This window comes from Hypanus sabinus, chromosome 23, assembly GCF_030144855.1.
Source record: "Hypanus sabinus isolate sHypSab1 chromosome 23, sHypSab1.hap1, whole genome shotgun sequence".
Classification (NCBI taxonomy): domain Eukaryota; kingdom Metazoa; phylum Chordata; class Chondrichthyes; order Myliobatiformes; family Dasyatidae; genus Hypanus; species Hypanus sabinus.
Genome location: NC_082728.1, coordinates 38,418,864 through 38,439,613, shown reverse-complemented (window position 1 = coordinate 38,439,613; position 20,750 = coordinate 38,418,864). Strand labels below are relative to the sequence as shown.

Genomic DNA, 20,750 nt, shown 5'->3' with positions numbered 1-20,750 from the left:
GGTGCCAAGTTGTACGGGTCCTAATGCCCTTCCCTTGGACAACATTGGTGGTGTGGAGAGGGGAGACTTGCAGCATGGGTAACTGCAGGTCTTCCATACATCCTTGCCCAGGCCTCAGTCATCATCAGAAATCCATGGACTGCTGAAGAAGAAAAAATGAGAACAATAAGACACGTCTTAGGTGATGGGGATCCTTAATGATGGATGCTGCCTTTTTGAGATGTCCTGGTTGCTAAGGAAGCTAGTGCCCGTGATGGAGCTGACTGAGTTCACAACTTTCTGCAGCTTCTTACCACAGACGTGGCTAATCAAGCAGGTGTTTCTACTTCTGTATCTTTCTTACAAAAACAATGAATTGTGATTTCATATATCTAATTCTTCTTTTCATTCATTTGAGGGGCTGAAATTCTGGTGGTATTTAGCTACAGGAACAAGGTGCCAGTCTAAGTAATATACGCATGTGCTGCAGTGTGAATGGGTTTATGGCAGAGGTGCAAGTGCCACTGTGGAGCTAAGCTGACACAGTTGCATTTAAAGTTCACCATTTTTAGGGGTGAATAGTAAAAAAGAATTGAAATTGCATTTTAAGCAGCTGATGGGTGTTTTTGTCTAACAATAGAAGCTGAGTACTTTTCTTTAACTTCTACATCCCTCGAGAATCAAAGGTATCAGTTAGGCCCCAGTGCATTAGTCCCTGAGTAAACATTGTAAGCTTGCCTTTCCCATCGGCTAACTGGATCTCTTAGTGGTTTTTTTGCTGTGGCAAGTCAATAAGGGCTTTAATATACAGCTTTTATCAGAGGTTTGTGACATTCTTCCTCTCTATTCATTATTGTTGTCACAAGAATTTCCGTGACAGGCCATACAATGTCAGCCTCTTGACGATAAAAGAACAAGTGATGGACTTATGGTACACAATCACGTCACACGGTCACAGCCTTTCCATGTAAGTAGGAACATCTGTTTAGCTTTTGCCTTTGAATATACCAACTATCCCTTTCGACTCTATTAACCCTTATTAGTGTGATAACAAAAGGACTGAGGTTAATAGTAAAACAATAGGCAGAATGATGGAAGCCATTCCCACGTTGCCTTGGTGAAGAAGGTATGCATAACAAGTGAATCTTTCTCAGGGTTGAATAGTCACTCCTGAATGAAGTTTCCCAGTATCTTGAAAGAAAAGTCACTGCGGTTCCAGAGCAAGCCAGTATTCATTAACGAGGCAAAAAAGAAGGCTCTGAAACAACAGTTTCTCCTACATGTATACTAGTTTGAAATCCCCAAGAAATGGATTGATATCTTTCTTGCTCGTTTGTTAAAGTGTAACTAAGGGCGCGTTGAATGAGGTCATATGTGAGTGGAAGGAATGTGCCTGACTTGGCCTCCATTCCTTTTACTGGCGGAAGAAAAGGCACCCCCTTTACAGCACATGGCAACGTGTGCTTGTAAGTTCTTCAGGAACTACCAATCGACCAAATAACCAGTTATGCAGCAAAGGAAAAGATAGCTGCCCAAGACGGGGCATGGGTTTCTGATCTGATTTCAAAAAAGAGCAGGAAAATTAAGTAAGTACACTGTTTGTCACTGGTCCAATTCGGGATATGTGACACATGAATTTTGTAAGGCATTTCTTTTCTCTCTCCCTCTGTGCTAAACACAGCACTTCTAGTTCAAAGCACATTTCTAGATTGTGAAAATGCTGCCCATGATTAAACCATTAAGTTGGCAATATAGCAAAGTGGTTAGATAGATAGATGATACTTTATTGATCCCAAAGGAAATTATGGTATCACAGTAGCATTACAAGTGCACAGATATGTAAATATAAGAAGAGAAATAGGAAGAATAAAAAATAAGCTACCTCAAAATGTCTAACAAGAGGAGTCCTGATGAAGGGTCTCGGCCCGAAACGTCGACAGCACTTCTCCCTATAGATGCTGCCTAGCCTGCTGTGTTCCACCAGCATTTTGTGTGTGTTGTTGTTTGAATTTCCAGCATCTGCAGATTTCCTTGTGTTTGCTAACAGGAGGGGTCATCACTTCCCCAGCTATCGGTTGGTTCATTATAGAGCCTAATGGCCAAGGGCAAAAATGATCTCATATAGCACTCTTTGGAGCAGCACAGTTGTCTTAGTCTATTACTAAAAGTGTTCTTCTGTTCAGCCAAGGTGGCATGCAGAGGGTGAGAAAAACTCCTGAATTGCCAGGATTTTCCGTCGGATCCTTTGTTCTACCACAGCCTCCAGTGTGTCCAGTTTGACCCCTATAACAGAGCCAGTTTATTGAGCTTATTGGCCTCACCCGTGTTCATGCCATTGCCCCAGCACACCACCGCATAGAAGAGATTGTACTGGTGACAACATACTGGGAGAGCATGTGAAGGAGAGGCCTGCCTACTCCAAAGGACCTCACGCTTTACGGTGCAGGCAACCCAGGTTCAAGTCCTGCCACTGACTGTAAATAGTTTGTGCGCTCTCTCCGTGACCACGTGGGTTTCCTCCAGGTGTTCTGGTTTCCTCCCACAGTGCAAAGATGTACCGGCTGGCAGGTTAATTGGTCATTGTGAAAAAAGAAATCGTCCCACCATTAGGCTAGGATTAAATTGGAGCATTGCTGGGCGGCATGGCTCGATGGGGTGGAAGGGCCTATTCCATGCCTTATCTCAATAAAATCTTTAAAAATATGTTCTAATCATTTTAAAGCATTACCTTTTTGGCTTGTGTTCCCTCATTTTTAGCACCTAATGCTTTTTTAAAAATTTCTTATGAATGAGTGTGGTTTGCAGCTACTCTGTTGTAATGATTTACTGACAGCAGCTGCATTATAGCAGGATAGTATTTAGTGCAATACCTGTTCTAATGGGGTCATTACATTTACTGTATCATCAGGGGACAGCTGCCATCCTTCAAACACATGCCTCTCACATAGGCTTAAAGTTTTACCTGGTGATAATCTTTGCTATTTGGGAAAATGTGTGATATCTGAAACTGAACTGTTTAACCATCTGTTTTCCTTACCGTACTTGCTTAAAAGCTTTTTGTATAAACACTGACCAAATATGCAGAGGTGTAACTATTTTAGAACTTTTTTTTTTGCATAGTGAGTGCTTATTTAAATTAAAAATCACCCTGTGACTTTCCTTTAAATTAAAAATCAACAGACGAGAGGCTGCCATCCACGAGAGACGAAACTACTGAGGCAGAAGGAACAAAAAAAACTTGAGGCCAATCCAGCAGCGGCAGTTGTTTGATATCACACATGAATTTTAAGAGTATGTAGAAGTAAAGGAAAAAATGAAAGGGAGAATATGTTACAAATAATGTTTTAGATTAAATGACAGTGTAATGAGAAGATAGGACATACTGTATCTTACATTATGGTACTTTTGCGTAATAAATATCATTTTCTCAACCATGCACTGTACAGTTGAACAGATATAAATCCTGAACTTACTTAGGAGCAGGAGCAATTGGTGGAATTCATTCACTTAATTTTTATTTAAGGACAATTTTGGATATTAAAGCATATTTTTCCCTACAAGTGGAGGGATCCCTCTGAGCAAAGAGATGTCGAAGACAAGAAAGTTTAAGACTTGCTCAGCATTGAATGTGAGATTCAAGATAATGCACTAAACCTAATCAAAGAAGGTTCTCCGTAGAATAATGCCTAAACATATTTTTTTGTGGTGAGAGACCTAGGCAAGGATGGCTAGTACCCAAGTGCTGGCGTATCGGAGACAAGAATTGAGACACAATATGAGACTGAAACAAGGACAGGGTTCTAAACTAGAGTTTCAATGAGAATCCAATGTAGAGCTGATGACTGAGCACCACTGAACCTCAGTTCACGTACTCTTTAAATATTTAAATCCTGCTGCCAAAGCATGGCCGCGAACTAGCGGGGCAGGCCTGAATCTTTAAAGGGGCAGCCCCAGCTATCTATTTTTTGGACAGAGAGTCAGAGAGTCTAAACCCCAGAAGATGGCCTGGTTGGGTGCTTATCATAACACTTCCTTGAAAACCTTGAAGGGTCCAATGAACTCGGGCACCAGTTTCCATGACTCCACCCAGAGAGGCAAATCCTGAGTAGAGCTAGACTTGCTGCCCAGGCTGCAAACCTGTTGCTGTCTTCTCTTGCGATTAGCTCAATTCAGCCTTCTGGGTAGAGGCTAACAAAATCTCACATGTCCTAGTCCATTTTTCCTTGCAGCGTTGGACGAGATCTTTGGCCGAAGGAACCCCAATCTTGGCCTCCTACTCAGGGAAAAGTGGCAAAGAATACCAAAATCTGCACTCAAATGGGGAGATCCTGTGCGCAGAATGCTGTACTCCTGCAACAAATAGTCGCACCGACTGGTCTGATTTTCCTGAGGCCAGGCATCTCAGGGTTCATTCCACTTCCCGGATCATCCAATCCATCTGGCTATTGGACTATCCATGAAACTTAGATGAAAGACTCACTGTAGCCTCGATCAGCCTTCCAAAAACTCGAATTATGGTTCCTGATCCGACACAATGTCCACGGGAAGTCCATGGATCTTGAAGAATTGGTGCAGGACAATCTCAGCCACCAGTAGTTTGCGGCCTCTTGAAAAATGATCTACAACTACCATGATGACGGCCTTCCCCTTGGAAGACAGAAGATCCATGACAAAATCCATGGAGATGTGTGTTCATGGTCTGTCTAGGAGAGGGTGAGGCTGGGCGCACATCTCACATGCCTGCTTGACCTCTTTAGCCACTCCAGTATCTTCTCTTAATGAACATGATCGGCATTCTAGATACGTGTCCCCACTGAAGTGCCTTATACCTGACAGAACTTGGGATGAACAGAAGACCTGGAGGACCGTTCTTAGGAATGTCCCCTTGGGAACAAGTGCATCAATTCCCCAATTTATTGGGATTTTATTGGCTTGGCTTGGGTCAAAATGGGGGTCGGCTGTCCTTCTGTTTCAGGTTCATCGAACTGACGAGACAAGGCATCAGTCTCTTAGCCTCCTGAACATAGGCCAGGTTTTAGTCATCTGTCCACACAATAAAAGGGTCCTCGGCCCACTCAAGCCAGTGACGCCATTCCTCCGATTCCAAAGACTGCGAACGGCTCTCCATTTCCAATTACATAGTTCACCTCTGCCGGGATACCTGCCTGGAGAAGACCGCACGCGGATGCAGTTCATTGTTCAAAGGTATTGGTTGAGACAACACTGCACCCACTCCGATGTCCCGAGGCATCCACCTCCACAATGAAGGGAAGGTCTGGGTTAGGCAAAGCCAAAATGGGAGCTGTCATGAACCGTTTGAGTTCTGCAAAAGGAGCCTCCACTTCGGCAGTCCGAACAAAAGGGTCCGTGGATCTCTTAGTTAGTGCTGTCAGCAGAGCTGCCACTGATCTGAAATTCCTGATATAAAGTTGGCAAATCCTAGGAATTGGTTTACATTGGATGGTTGCGGCCAACCTATGACTGCCTGTGTTTTACTAGAGTCCATTTTGAGATTGCCATTAGAGATGATAAAAACCAAAAATAAAAAGGTACCTACGTGAAATTTGGATTTCTCCAGCTTGACATAAAGTTCATGATCTAGAAGCCTCTTTAAGATACCTCATGCTCCTCATGGACGTCAAGAAAATTAGTTTGGGTACAGCAGTACACCACATCGGCACGGCAACTCCCGCGATGCTGCTGGCACCAAACCGTATTGACTTTCGTCCTTCCTGTGGGCCTGTCGTCAGCGTGGGGGGGGGGGGTCCCACTGCATGGGCAACAGACGGATCTCCATATCAACTCTGCCCTGGCTTGCGCCCGGAGGCCACTCCAGTTTTGTTTTATAGCGTCGGACAAACACCGAAAACAGCAGTTACTGGTTACAAGTCATAATGCTTGATTGGTGTAGAGCATGGGGCCAGGGGTTGCTTCCAACAGTGGGAAAGACCATTGCATTTCACAGGACAGCTACCGCCTGCCTCAAGCTGGGCAGCCCCCAGCCAGTAAGGTGCTGTCCCGCCACAGTCCATCTTCCTCATTGGGTACGTGGGGATAATGGATTATTCCACGAAGAGCTGTCTGCAGCTACTGCACCAGACAAGAAAGAAAACAAATTTTGGTTCCAGAGGTAGTCATAGCCGATGGGTGGTAGTGGGGACAAGCTCTCACTGCTAAACAAATGCTCTTCATGGCGTACATCTCAAACAGCTTCTGACAACCAAGTCCAACTCCTGGCCTCACGTGTGGCATAGTTCTTGTGCCCGGTGGAGCTGTTCTCACTGACAGGAGAAGGGGCAAAGGCGGGCCACTGGCGCCTTAAAACTAGTTGCTCCGGGCAGATGGGGCTTGTTAACCACGGATGGTAGCTCATCTAGGAGAGGGAAAACTCCGATTTCAAACCTCTGCTGCCTTGCGGCTATACCCGCTCACGGGAAAGGCTTTGGGAGTAAACCTTGAGGAAAAATCCAGGGCTGGAGTCCCGAGGAGGAGGCTATGGATTGATATATCAGCAAGGGAATGGGAGGTGGAATAAAATGGGTGGCCCCTGGGAGATTCTGCTTCTTCTGGCGGACAGAGTGTAGGTGCTCAGTGAAACAGTCTCCCAATCTACGTTGGGGCTTGCCGACATACAGGAGGCCACACTTGGAGCATTGGACACAGTATATGACCCCAACAGACTCACAGGTGAAGTGTCACCTCACCTGGAAGAGAGTCAGTTTATCAAGAATGAACACAAGGCACCCTATGCACAAATACCCATGATCTAAAATAAACAAGGGTTAATGGAAGAGTATCCTTCACAGTCTGGAACCAGAACATTAGCAAGTTGGGAAAAATGTGCTCAGACAAACCTCCACTTATCTTTCCTTGGGCTGGGGAATCTGGAATTTTGTATTCAGGTAAAGTTGATGAGACTAGACCCAGGATAAAGATTCATCTGAGTGAGGAGAACATTTTTAAATTGATAAGCTAGTAAATATTTATCACATGTTCTGAAGTATAGCGAGAAACCTTGTTTTGCTTACCACTCATATAAATCATTTCAGCACATCAGTACAAAGCAGTTTATGGTAACATACCTGTATACATAATTTGATAATAAATTGTATTTTGAATGTCAGGGATGGGAGATCTTATATTAAGGTGACGGCTTTAATGAGGCAATGAGAAGTGTATACAGACTCTGTGGGGAGGAGGTTAGTTTTTGTGAAGTACTGAGAACTGTCCACAACTCTCTGCAGTCTCAGACAGAGTAGTCGTCATACCAAGCTGTGAAACATGCACAGAGGATACTTTCTATAAAGTTTGAAGTTCAAAGTAAATTTTATTATCAAACTAAAAAAGTAATTAAGAAGGTAAAGGAGGTTATGCAACTAAAAACTCATAAAGAAGGTAAAGATGAAATACGAAAGTAAGCTAGTCAATAATGTTAAAGAAGACACCAAAAATTTCTTCAGATACAAAAATGTAGAAGAGAAACAAGAATGATATCAGACCGCTAGAAAATAATGCTGGAGAGGTAGCAATGGGTGATAACAAAATGGCAGATGAACTGAATAAGTATTTTTTATCAGTCTCTGCTGTAGAAGTCATTAGCAGTATGGTGGAAGTTCCAGGTGTCAGGGGGCATGAAGTGTGTGAAGTCACCACAAATCATGAGAAGGCTCTTGGGAAACTGAAAGGTCTGAAGGTAGATAAGTTATCTGGGCCTGATGGTGTACACCCCTGGGTTCTGAAAGAGGTGCTGAAGAGATCGTGGAGCCATTAGTAATGACCTTTCAAGAATTACTAGATTCTGGAATGGTTCCAGAATTGCAAATGTCACTCTACTCTTCAATAAGGGAGAAAGGCAGAAGAAAGGAAACTATGGGCAGTTATTCTAACCTTGGTGGTTGGGAAGAAGTTGGAGTCTCGGGGTACTTGGAGGCACATGATGTAGTAGGCCATAGTCAGCATGGTTTCCTCACGGGAAAATTTTGCCTGACAAATCTTTTGGAACTCTTTGAAGAAATAACAAGCAGGATAGACAAGCAGGAAAATTGCTTAATGTTGTATACTTGAATTTTCAGAAGGGGTTTGGCAAAGTGCCATACATGAGACTGCTTAACAAGCTAGGAACCCATGGTATTACAGGAAAGATTCTAGCATGGATAAAGCAGTGGCTGATCTGCAGGACACAAAGAGTGGGAATAAAGAGAGCCTTTCCTGGCTGGTTGCTTGTGACCAGTGGTGTTCCAAAGCAGTCTGCATTGGAACCAATTCATTTTACGTTATACGTCAATGATTTGGATGATAGAAATGATGGCTTTGTCGCAAAGTTTGTAAATGATATGAAGAGAGGTGAAGGGGCAGGTAGTTTTGAGGAAGTAGAGAGGCTACAGAAGGACTTAGACAAATTAGGAGAATGGGCAAAGAAATGGCAAATGCAATACAGTGTCAGGAAGTGTATGGTCTTGTATTTTGGCAGAAGAAATGAAAGGGTTGACTATTTTCTAAATGGAGAGAAAATATGAAGTACTGAGGTGCAAAGGGACTTGGGAGTCCTCATGCAGGATTCCGTAAAGACTAATTTGCAGGTTGAGTCTGTGGTGAGGAAGGCAAGTGCAACATTAGCATTAATTTCAAAAGGTCTAGAATATAAATTCAAGGATATAATGTTGAGATTTTATAAAGCACTGGTAAGGCCTCACTTGGAGAATTGTGAGTAGTTTTGGGCCCCTTATCTTAGAAAAGATGTGCTGAAACTGTGAGGGTTCAAATGATTCCAGGATTGAATGGCTTGTCATGTAACGAGAATTTGATGGTTCTGTGCCTGTATTCACTAGAATTCAGAAGAATGAGGGGCGATCTCATTGAAACCTATTGAATGATAGAAGGTATTGGTAGTGTGGATGTGAAGAGAAAAATTGGATCAGCCTTGATGAAATGATGGAGAAGATGCAATGGGCTAAATGGCTTAATTCTGCTGCTCTGTCTTATGGTCTTACAGTCTAATGGTTAGTACATATGTGTCATAATGTATAACCCTGAGATTCATTTTCTTGTGGGCATACTCAATAAATCTATAGAATAATAACCATAACAGAATCAATGAAAGACTGCCCAACTAGGGTGTTTAGCAAGAGTGCACAAGAAAAAAAGTGTACAAATACAAAAAGAAGAAATAGCAATAATAGCAAATAAATAAACAATAGATATTGAGAGCATGAGATGAAGAGTTCTTGAAATAGTTAAGGGTCAACAAGGAGATGCTAATTTCTTCAGCCTCCCTAGGAGATAGAGACACTAATGTGGTTCCTTGGCCAAGGTATCAAAGTAGTAGGACTTTGCATAAGTTATTCAGATGGCTGTGAAGCCTCTACCTCAGAAAGCTGTGGATGTTGAGGTGGTCAGTATTTATAAGAATGAGGCTGTGGGCTTGAGGTATAAGATCTGTTGTGAGCTTATTGAGAAGTGAAGAAGGATTGAGGAGCTATATGACCTAGCCTTGCATCTTTTATCTTATGTTCTTAAACAAATATCTCCCTGGCTGCAAATTTGATCTGCTTGTGTATTTTGAAATGGAATAAAGAAGTTTTAACCAACAACTTAAACCAATTTTAAAGGAGCAAAGTCTTAATCTTATTTCACTGGATTCACTTTTTAATTATACTCCATGAGTGACACAAACCATGTGGAATAATATTTCTCTGCTTTGTAAACAAACTCTGTTCAAAGCAATTTGGGTCCAACAAAATAGAACAACTGCACTTTAAAATATTGTCAGGCCACCACTAAGCTCTGAAAGAAATAAATGCAATTAAAGAAATCTATTTCTGTGATAATGTATTTTGAATGTGGTTTTAGACGTCAGGATTGTGGAATAACTGCTAGAGATGAATCAATAAACTTGCAAGTTGAATCTGGAAGACAAAATGCCTCCCAGAGATCTCACACCCATAAGTTTAAGGTATGATTTTAGAACTTTAATACAATCTCGTTCTGAAGAATAACTCAGATCTTAGAGTTTTTATGGACCTTTTGAGTCCCGGTCTGTAAATAAATCGTGTAAATTTAAGGGAAAATAGCCATAGCTGTCAGGTTTAAAAAGTGCATTCCAGTTCCTGGAAAATAAACTACCATGGTAACAGAATGCTATGTCCAACTTGTTCCTATTCCACCACTGAAGAAAAGTTCAACAGGCCTTGAAATTCCTACTGGAGAAATATGAGGTAATTGTATTTGAAGAGGGCAACCAAAGCACAGAGTTTTTGGAATATTGAAAAATGTAGGACAACAAAAAGGTCATCAGGTTCCCTGAAGTTAGGTTGCTAAAGTGATTAAGATAAATGGGATATATTCCTTGTTGAGTAGTGCTGCAACAGCAGCCTGCCACTCGGGTCCCAGCAACGCAGAAGAGCTCATTATTTACGTCAGGAAGGAAAGGAAGATGAACATTCTCGTCTACATCAGAATCAGGCTTATTATCACTGACATATTTCATGAAATTTGTTGTTCTGTGGCAGGTAGCAGTGAAGAGCAAGACCTAAAAGGATTACTATAAGTTACAATAAAAAAGTAAATAAATATATATCACAAGAGAAGAATAATGAGTTAGTGTTCATGGGTTCATTGATGATCCGGAGACCTGATGACAGAGGGGGAAAAGCTGTTTCTAAAGCACTAAGTGTGGATCTTCAAGCACTTGTACGTCCTCCCCGATGAAAGGAGGACATGTTCTGGATGGTGGGGGTCCTTAATGATAGATACTGCCTTCCTGAGGCACCAACTTTTGAAGATGTGGGGAGGCTAGAGCTCATAATAGAGTTGGTTGAGTCTATATCTCTTTGCATCTTCTTTTGATCCTGAGCATTGGAGCCTCCATACCAGGGGGTGATGTAACCTGTCAGAATGCTTTCCACAGTACATCTGTAGAAATTAGATAGAGTCTTTGGTGTCAAACCAAAGTACGGCAAGCTCCTAATGAAGTGTATCTGCTGTCGTCCCTTCTTCATGATTACAGCAAAGTGCTGGGCCCAGAAGAAATGAAACTTGCAGCTGCTCAGCCTTTCCATTACTGACTTCCCCATGAGCCTTGGTATGCATTCTTTTGACCTCCCTTCTTGAAGTCCACAATTGATTCCTTGGACTTGCTGACATTGAATGCAAGGTTGTTGCTACACCACTTAACTGACTGATCTACCTCGTTCCTGTATGCTCCTCATCACCATCTGAGATTCTGCCAATAACGGTGGTGTCATTGGCAAATTTATAGATGCTGTGTCCAGCCATACAGTCATGAGTTCAGAGAGAGTAGAGCAGTGGGCTAAACATGCAGCCTTGAGGTATGAGGAGGAAATATCTCTGATTGTGGTCTCCCAATGAGCAAGTCAAGAGTCTAGTTGCAGAGGAAAGTCAAATCCAGGACTTAAAGCTTGTTGATTAGTACTGTTGGGATGATGGCATTGAACATTGAGCTGTGATTGATAAACAGCAATCTGATTTTGGCATTGCTGTAGGAGTTCATAGATATTCATAGAGTCAGCAGCTTTAGTTTTCTGGTGTTAACATATCAGATGGCCTATCCTAGATAAAATCATAAGGGAATTTGGCAGTTTCTTTACTTACTTAGGAGATTAAGGAAGTTTGGCTTGTCGCCAAGCACTAACAAACTTCCACAGATATACTTTTAGAAGTATTCTGACTGCTCTGGTACAGCAATTGAATGTGTAGCAATGCAAGAAGCTGCAGAGTAGTGGACTCCACCCCACTCATCATGGATACATTCCTCACTACCATTGGCGCTGCCTCAAGAAAACAACATCCATAATCAAAGATCCTCGCCATCTGAGCCATGCCATCTTTTCACAGCTACCATTGTTCAGGAGGTACAGAAGCATGGGACTGCACACTGCCATGTTCAGGAGCAGCTATTTCCCTTCAACCACTCAGTCCTTGAATGAACAGACACAGCCCTAAACTCTATGGTTTAACAACACTCTCACCACGTTGATCACTTTTGCACTAAAATAGACTTTGTTTTGTTCTGTGTTCTTTCTTGTAAAAATAGCGTATCATTTATATTTAATTTATGTGTCTTGGGATTGTCGCGTATATGATGGTTGTGCTGCAAATAAGTTTTTCATTGCACCTATGCATGCACGTACTTTGCACATGAGAATAAGCTGGACTTTGACTTTCATCAATTGAGGCATCAAATATATCAAGAGAGAACTTGTACCATAACTCTAATATATCAGTTAGGCCACAAATGAAATATCACATAGACTTCTAATCATTAGATTATAGTTAGCATATTATGGTAGCAGAGAGGATCCAGAATAGGTCTATAGGGATACAGAGATGATCATAGAACCTCAGTTGCAAACAAGGTTTAGATGCATTGGATTTTCTGTTTGGAAGAGAGAGACAGGCAAATTTTAAATGAGATGGATAAAAGTATTAATATTATAGATAAAACATAGGTAGGATTGAATTTATTTTAGGCAAGTCTGTAGTGAGAGGGCATACTTTTAAAGTGAAGGACTGGAAGAAATCTGAAATAATTGGTTTTGCTCAGAGAATGAAAGGGATTGGAATTCAACGGCTTGGAATATCTTTGAAGTGCCACAGCCTGCAAGGTGATGAACCAAGAGCTGGAAAGAGGAGTAAGGCTGGATATCCGGGAGGTTAATGCATCTGTGATTCTACGTAAGCAGGTGATGGTGGATTGGTAACCTGATTTAATTCCCTCTCATTTTGTTTTGCTTTCATTGACGTCAACACAGGTTGCATTTGGCAGAGACACAAATAGGTTGCAAATGTCCTCATTTGGATTACCCCAAACAAACTCAGAATCAATCTTCTTTAGCTTGATGTTGCATTAATCATTCAATTGTCAGAGAGCATGCCATTGAGTAATGGCAAAATACTCCAATCTGTACTTTCTATCTATGTGCAAATTACATATATTTTTATTAAATGCTTTCATTCAATCTAATGATTAATTTTAACAGTGGATTGAAATTTACTGTTTGCATTTTTCTCTCTCTCAGAGCTGGACAGCATTTTAGAAATTTGGGCACCATAATGCTAAAAGCATAGTTCTTACTCCAGTTTGCTGGGAGAGGATTGGTAGAAATCACTTGAAATGTTGACAATTCTTTTCCACTCATGGATGATGCTTGACCAGTAGAGTTCTTCCAGTAGATTGTTTTTGTTCTAGATTATAGCATCTGCAGGCTCTTGCATCTCACCTTTCTGGTGTCCATGTTTGTCAAAATGTAAGTAGAGAGAGAAAGAGCAAGATGAATCTCTTTCCACTCAGATTACTTGTAACAGGCAGTCAGTCTTTCACTTCAATGATAAAACTGAAGATGGAAGCTGCTATTGGATTGTGTGATGATGATAAATCCGTTTCTGAGATCCATCACATTGTATTGTGCACTTCTTGAAGTAAATGAGTTTGATAAGCAATCTGACACTCATCTGAATTATGTTATATATGACAATCTTAATTTGTAAGAGTCACTTGATGTGTGTGCAATGCCCTGGTTCATATTTTTTTACTGTTATGCTGTTCTGTATTTCATTTTGTTCTGTTCTATGTAAGCTGCTTGTTGGGGCTATTGAGGAAGATAAGAGATAGGAGAACTGCGTGCCGTCCAATTAGGATGGCCGGATTAAGGGCAGGTTTCTCTGCCGTGGAACACTAAGGTTGGGCTTCGGGCTTTTGCTAAGAAGATGAAGAGAGAAGATGCCGGAGAGAAAAGGTCGTAGGATTCGACCCGGAACGGGGCTGTGATTCGATGAAGCCCGGGGTGAGATTGAAGGAGGATCGGTGAAAGGGAAACCGTGAGCTCCAACTTGTGCACATGAGTCTGTTTCATTAAATTGGGCCCTTTTCTTTTTTTATTCTTTCTTTACTAACCCTTTAGTCAAATTAAGAATCATAAAGCTGAATCTTTTAATTGTATGCGGTGTACCGTCTGATATTTCATGGCACTTATTTACAACAGGGTAACGAATCATGCAGGATCCACACAAGCGGGGGGGTTTTGTGGTTGGCTCACGCCTCAATCTCACAGGTTTAGTGGAGCCAGAGATTGTCTTCCCTACACTTAATCAGCCAATGGAACAAGTGTGTTTCATGTGTTTACACTAAATATATTAAGATGGTAGTTATATGGCTAATCACTGTTTCCAATTCCCCATAGTTACTGTGAATATGTTGGCAAGGCATGATCAGGCTGAGCATTGAAGGAGGTTGCCTACAAATTTTCTCAAGTCATGGTGTCATAACATAGGAATAGCCTTTTTGCCTCAGCGAGTCTATATTGACCATCAAAGGCCCTTTATTATTACACTGATCGAACACTTTCTCACATTCTTAAAAACTCCCCTCAGATTCTACCACTCAAATACACATGGGGGACGATTTCCAGGGGCCAATTAACAAACTAACATGCTCATTTTAGGATGTGTGAAGAAACAGGACCAGCCAAAGGAAACCCACTTGGTCACAGGGAGATTGTGTATATTCCACACAGACACTACCAGAGGTAAGGATTGCTTTCTGGAGCTGTGAGGTAAAAGCTCCACTAGCTGCATCTCTGTGACATTCTATAAAGGAGCTTCCTTTTGTTTTACCTTTCAAGTTCAAGGTCTAATTGCTGCAAGCAGAAACTTTTCCCAGTTGTGCATTTGAACTGACAAAGCTCATTGTACATTAAGCACTTTATCGGTTACGTCTTTCCACCAGAGAGGGAATATGGAACTGCTGCATCAGCACTAACCTTATTAACATGAATGTTAAACAACACAATTTTTTCTCTTCTAATTATTCCTGCACTAGTGCATTGTTTCTTTTAAATTATCACAATTATTACAAAAAGCTCTTAATATTCACAGAACTTTTGTGCATTTGGCACTGAAAAAGATTAACCAATCATAATGAATGCTCATTAACTATGACCTCTATATTCCATGTCTCATTATCATCAAAATTGACATCAACAAAACAATTTTGATATTTTCTCCCATGTTTGAGGACCTTTATCACTCCGAAATGAAACCATTCCAATAATTTTTGCATACTTTAATAACTAATCTCTCTATAATTAAAACAGCTTTTTAAATTAACATAAAACACCCTTCTATACATTTTAAAAGTCTGTAAAAATTAAAGCTGGCATTTAGGTCATTTAAGGATCGCCCTTACAAAGCTACTTTTTACTGGGCATCTCTAGCGATGTGGCTCATTAGCCCCTGGCTAACAGCCCTCTGTCTCAGTGGTGAGAAAGCCACCTTTCTCAGGCTCCTTACATTTAAGGTTGATTTGACTTGCGTCCCATCAACTTGGGAAGTTGAGATGACTCACCCACCCGAACCTCAATCTTTGTGAATGCTGCGTAAATGCTGATCCCATGCAATTGCCCATTGGCAAGAAATAACAGATCATACACTTTGTACAATTACAAAGGAAGTATATTTATAAATGTTAACTTAACCGAACTGCCACTAAAGAAGAAAGGTGAAAAAAAAGAAAAAAAAAAGGAAAGGCCCCATCGTAACTAAAACAGTCAAATGTGCACAGGATGGAGCTCAAATCTCCTGAAAGCTGATATGTCCGATATACTCATGGTGCCATCTCCTATTCACTGATCGCTGGTGGTCTCTCCTTGGACTCCATTGGGTTACACATCCCCATTGGATAAAATCCTATGGAGGGTTCTCTCAAGCTTCTTCTCTCTCCACCTTCTTCCAAAATGACCTCGACCCAGTTCAGTGTCCATCACAAAACCTCTCTGCTCAGCGTTCTCGAGTACCTTTTCTGTGGTTGGATGACATGACATTCCTAGGCATGAACAGCCCAACCTCTTATCTTTGACGGTAACCAAAACTCGTCCAGCAGAACACGCTGCTTCTACAGAAAGACATCAAATGAAATACTCTACAAAATTAGCAGTGGAATCTTAACCAGGGTATTACACTTATAAATCCTGTATATCATGGATGAGTGCAAATTCTTACAGTATTGATGGGAGTGTCATATCAGCTGAAACAATACTCTGCCAAACACAAGTATGTGGAAATAGACTGGCACCCAGGACTTACATCGATCAACTGGAAACCATTTTGTGTCAAATCTGTTTCTCTCTCCCCCAATTCTGTCTCACTATTAAATACTAATATGTGCTTTATAACAAAGCAGCAGCTGTATTTATGTGTATTTATTTATGTATTATTCATGCTTGGCTATAGGAGACCAGGTGTGAGTTACAAAGTAACTAATGATTAGGTTTCCAAAATGATCACCTAGAGGTAGGTGTCAGCAGCAATATAAATTATTCACATTTCAAAATATCAATGAATAATACATGGAAGTACCAAGCAAACTGACTTAGCTCATAAATCCATCCTCCATCAGGTCAGAATTCCAACAGAGTCATGTTTGTCGAGTACATAAAACTGCAAAATGCAGAAGGAATCAACCACAGAAATATTTTAAAGACAACACCACATTGTCTGGGAAACTGGAATCTGAAACAAATATGACTGCAATTATCTTCTGAAGCACATTATCATTTTCAGCTATATAAAACTGTGAAAATATTACAATTAAAGGGAAGATTTCAGAACAACTGAAAGAAGTAAACAAATACCATGGTTCAGAGACATATTCCAAGTCATCAGGACAGTCCCTTGATATGTTGTAACTTCATGGAAATTCTATTGCCATGGGTCAGAACCAAGTCAGAAAGGAAACTGTGAAAGAAAAGGAAAAAATTAAATATAGATCACATGAAAAAGGAGGGATGAGTAAGAGTAAAAAAACCATCAATATGCTTTTCAAGACCAAAGCTTGAACAGAAATGGATGCAGTTAATCAGAGCAACTAGGGAAGGGAATAAGAGAATGAAGATGGGAGGAATTGAAACAAAGATAACATAAATAGCACAAATGGCATTCATGTATTGTGTTGGCTTCTGGCCAAAATATTTCTTTTTCATTTTCCTTTCACCTGTAAATGAATGTTCCATGTCATATTCTAATATTTTATTACTTCATCAGTGTTTGCAGTTTCTGTGGCACCCAGACATGCCAGTTTCCTACCATTCAATTACTTGCTTAAGCTTTGGTGACTGGCAGCAAAATTAGAGAATCAGTTGTGTTTTTAATAGTCAAACTGAATTAGGAAACAGGACATAAATACATTTACTTCCTTAATGTGAACTTCCCTTAAGCACAAGTCAAATTTTGTATTCATCTTTGCCTCCTTGGATAATCATGTTACTATCCAAGATGCATCAGGTGGTTACAGGAAGCAGATAATTATCTCTGTATAACTCAGATCTCTATATAATTGCGAACTTGTTTTAAATTGAGTCCTTTGCATAATGCATTTTAATCAGTTGCTTGCTTACGTTACTGCCCTGGGATAACTTATATTATTTCTCAAGCTATCACTATATAGCCATATAACCATATAACAATTACAGCATGGAAACAGGCCTTCGAGTCTGTGCCGAACACTTACTCTCACCTAGTCCCACTGACCTGCACTCAGCCCATAACCCTCCATTCCTTTCCTGTCCATATACCTATCCAATTTTACCTTAAATGACAATATCAAACCTGCCTCTACCACTTCTACTGGAAGCTCATTCCACACAGCTATCACTCTTTGAGTAAAGAAATATCCCCTCGTGCTACCCCTAAACTTTTGCCCCTTAACTCTCAACTCATGTCCTCTTGTTTGAAGCTCCCCTACTCTCAATGGAAAAAGCCTATCAACATCAACTCTGTCTATCCCCTTCATAATTTTAAATACCTCTATCAAGTCCTCCCTCAACATTCTATACTCCAAAGAATAAAAACCTAACTTGTTCAACCTTTCTCTGTAACTTGGGTGCTGAAACCCAGATAACATTCTAGTAAATCTCTATTTTGTTGATAGCTTTCCTATTATTCAGTGACCAGAACTGTACATAATACTCCAAATTTGGCCTTACCATTGCCTTGTACAATTTCAACATTACATCCCAACTCCTATACTCAATGCTCTGAATTATAAAGGCCAACATACCAAAAGCTTTCTTCACCACCCTATCCACATGAGATTCCACCTTCAGGGAACTGTGTACCATTATTCCTAGATCATTCTGTTCTACTGCATTCTTCAATGCCCTACCATTTACCATGTATGTCCTATTTTGATTATTCCTACCAAAATATAGCACCTCACACTTATCAGCATTAAACTCCATCTGCCATCTTTCAGCCCACTCTTCTAACTGGCATAAATCTCTCTGCAACTTTTGAAAATCTACTTCATTATCCATGGCACCACCTATCTTAGTATCATCTGCATACTCACTAATCCAATTTACCACACCATCATCCAGATCATTAATGTACATGACAAACAACATTGCACCCAGTACAGATCCCTGAGGCACACCACTAGTCACTGGCCTTCAACCTGACAAACAGTTACCCGCCACTACTCTCCGGCATCTCCCATCCAGCCACTGTTGAATCCATTTTACTACCTCAACATTAATACCTAACGATTGAACCTTCCTAACTAACTTTCTGTGCGGAACCTTGTCAAAGGCCTTACTGAAGTCCATATAGACAACATCCACTGCTTTACCCTCATCAACTTTCCTAGTAACCTCTTCAAAAAATTCAATAAGATTTATCAAACATGACCTTCCAAGCACAAATCCATGTTGACTGTTCCTAATCCAGATAATTACTTTGTATATATACCATCTCTAAGAATACTTTCCATTAATTTACCCACCACTGACGTCAAACTTACAGGCCTATAATTGCTAGGTGTACTCTTAGAACCCTTTTTAAACAATGGAACAACATGGGCAATATGCCAATCCTCCGACACCATCCCCATTTCTAATGACATTTGAAATATTTCTGTCTGAGCCCCTGCTATTTCTACACTAACTTCCCTCAAGGTCCTAGGGAATATCCTGTCAGGATCTGGAGATTTATCCACTTCTATATTCCTTATCCGTTTTATATTTTATAAGCACCAGCACTTCCTCCTCTTAAATCGTTATAGTTTCCATAACTTCCCTACTTGTTTCCCTTACCTTACACAATTCAATATCCTTCAACTTAGTGAATACCGAAGAAAAGAAATTGTTCAAAATCTCCTCCATCTCTTTTGGCTCCACACATAGCTGTCCATTCTGATTCTCTAAGGGACCAATTTTATCCCTCACTATCCTTTGATAGTTTTGGTCTTGAAAAGCATATTGATGGTTTTTTTTTACTCTTACTCATCCCTCATTCTTCATGTGATCTATATTTAATTTTTTTCCTTTTCTTTCATAGTTTCCTTTCGGACTCTGTTCTGAGCCATGGCAATAGAATTTCCATGAAGTTACAATATATCAAGGGACTTTTATTGACCTTATATGTGGCATATCGAATGAAAATCCTGTTGGTCAGTCTGTGCTATTTTGGTAAACCAATTTTATTCTGATTTTAAGGCAAACTAGAAACTTCAGTTTAGTATTATTTTTTAGATTTGATTGTTTCTATCCTGAAGTAGTGATGCGCTCAATACCAGCTCAAGTGTATTTGTACGTGAATGTGTTCATCTTTCCAGTCTATGTGTAATTAAGAGGGAAAATGATACCATCATATTTTGAACATAAACACATGACTAACAATACCAATAACTCAGTAAGAAAAATAACATATGTTTTTCTCTATCCTTACAATACCAGGAGTTTGACTATCATAATAGACTTCTTGTCAAACGGTCCATTAAAATAAAGATGCATTTCCTTCAACCATTAGCACAGGTAGATTCAAACAGTCATTGAAGTTTTCCCTTTCCACAGATGCTTCTGGACCTTCTGAGTGTGGAGAGATAGAGCCAAAGATATGGATTGAAAACAGATCCTTTTACATCTCAAGGCTATACCAACCAACAACCTCACACTTAAACTAATCCTAAGTTAATCAAACTTCAAAGGCAACACGAGTGAATCTGCAGATGCTGGAAATAAATAAAAACACAAAATGCTGGCAGAACTGAGACTTGTGTGTTTCTGATATTTTCTGTTTCTGGTTTAGATTTTTGGCATGTACAGATTTTTCTCTTGCGTTTCAATATTTGAATTATTTTTTTGCGTTCTCCCAGGACTCGGGATGATGCACTTTCATAGTCACTTTGATGAGTTCTGAAGTGGCTGATGAGGTCAGTGTGAGAACTGGACCTTGGCCACTAGCCTCTTCCAGAGGTGAGGTAGGTAGTGGCCAACAGGCTAGGTGAGGTGACTCACTCTTTCCTCTATTCTCAAAGGCTTCTGTGTGCTCCTGATGCGTGGGATGAGCTGACAAGTGTTCCTTCTCCACCTAGAATAGTTATGGGACAGACTTTCTCAGGAATCAGTAGGATATTGTATTTCTTCAAAGAGGCTTTGAGCACTTTCTTGAATCTTTTCCTCTGTTCACCTGGAAAATCTCTTCCCATAATGATAATCAGAATAGGGTATTTGTTTGAGGGATCTAGTGTTGGCCCTGCTGATGACGGGCAAACCTAATAAAGCCAATGGAAATGATATTGACATTGATTACCTTCTTAGTCAATTTGGAGGATTTTGAGAAAGTGCTTGATGATACTTTGAGATACATTTCTATGGAGGATAGAGATCATGACTCAAACTTAAATCTTATGATATTAAGTCTTAAAATTTTCTTCCATCATTTGTTAAAACATTTAAAGAGTGATTTCGAGACTAAAATAA

At 40.4% G+C, this 20,750-nt stretch overlaps 1 long non-coding RNA gene across 2 annotated transcripts; it reads left to right on the top strand.

Moving 5' to 3' along the window:
* Nucleotides 1-1,409: 1,409 nt before the first annotated feature.
* Nucleotides 1,410-20,023, top strand: LOC132380324 (uncharacterized). 2 transcript variants are annotated; one of them, XR_009507736.1, is made up of 4 exons: nucleotides 1,410-1,565; nucleotides 13,574-13,781; nucleotides 14,439-14,522; nucleotides 19,842-20,023. It is a non-coding gene; the product is annotated as an uncharacterized LOC132380324 (long non-coding RNA). The 2 variants fall into 2 exon arrangements; XR_009507735.1 differs by lacking the exon at nucleotides 1,410-1,565 and having other exon boundaries at nucleotides 13,049-13,781.
* The last annotated feature ends 727 nt before the right edge of the window (nucleotides 20,024-20,750 follow it).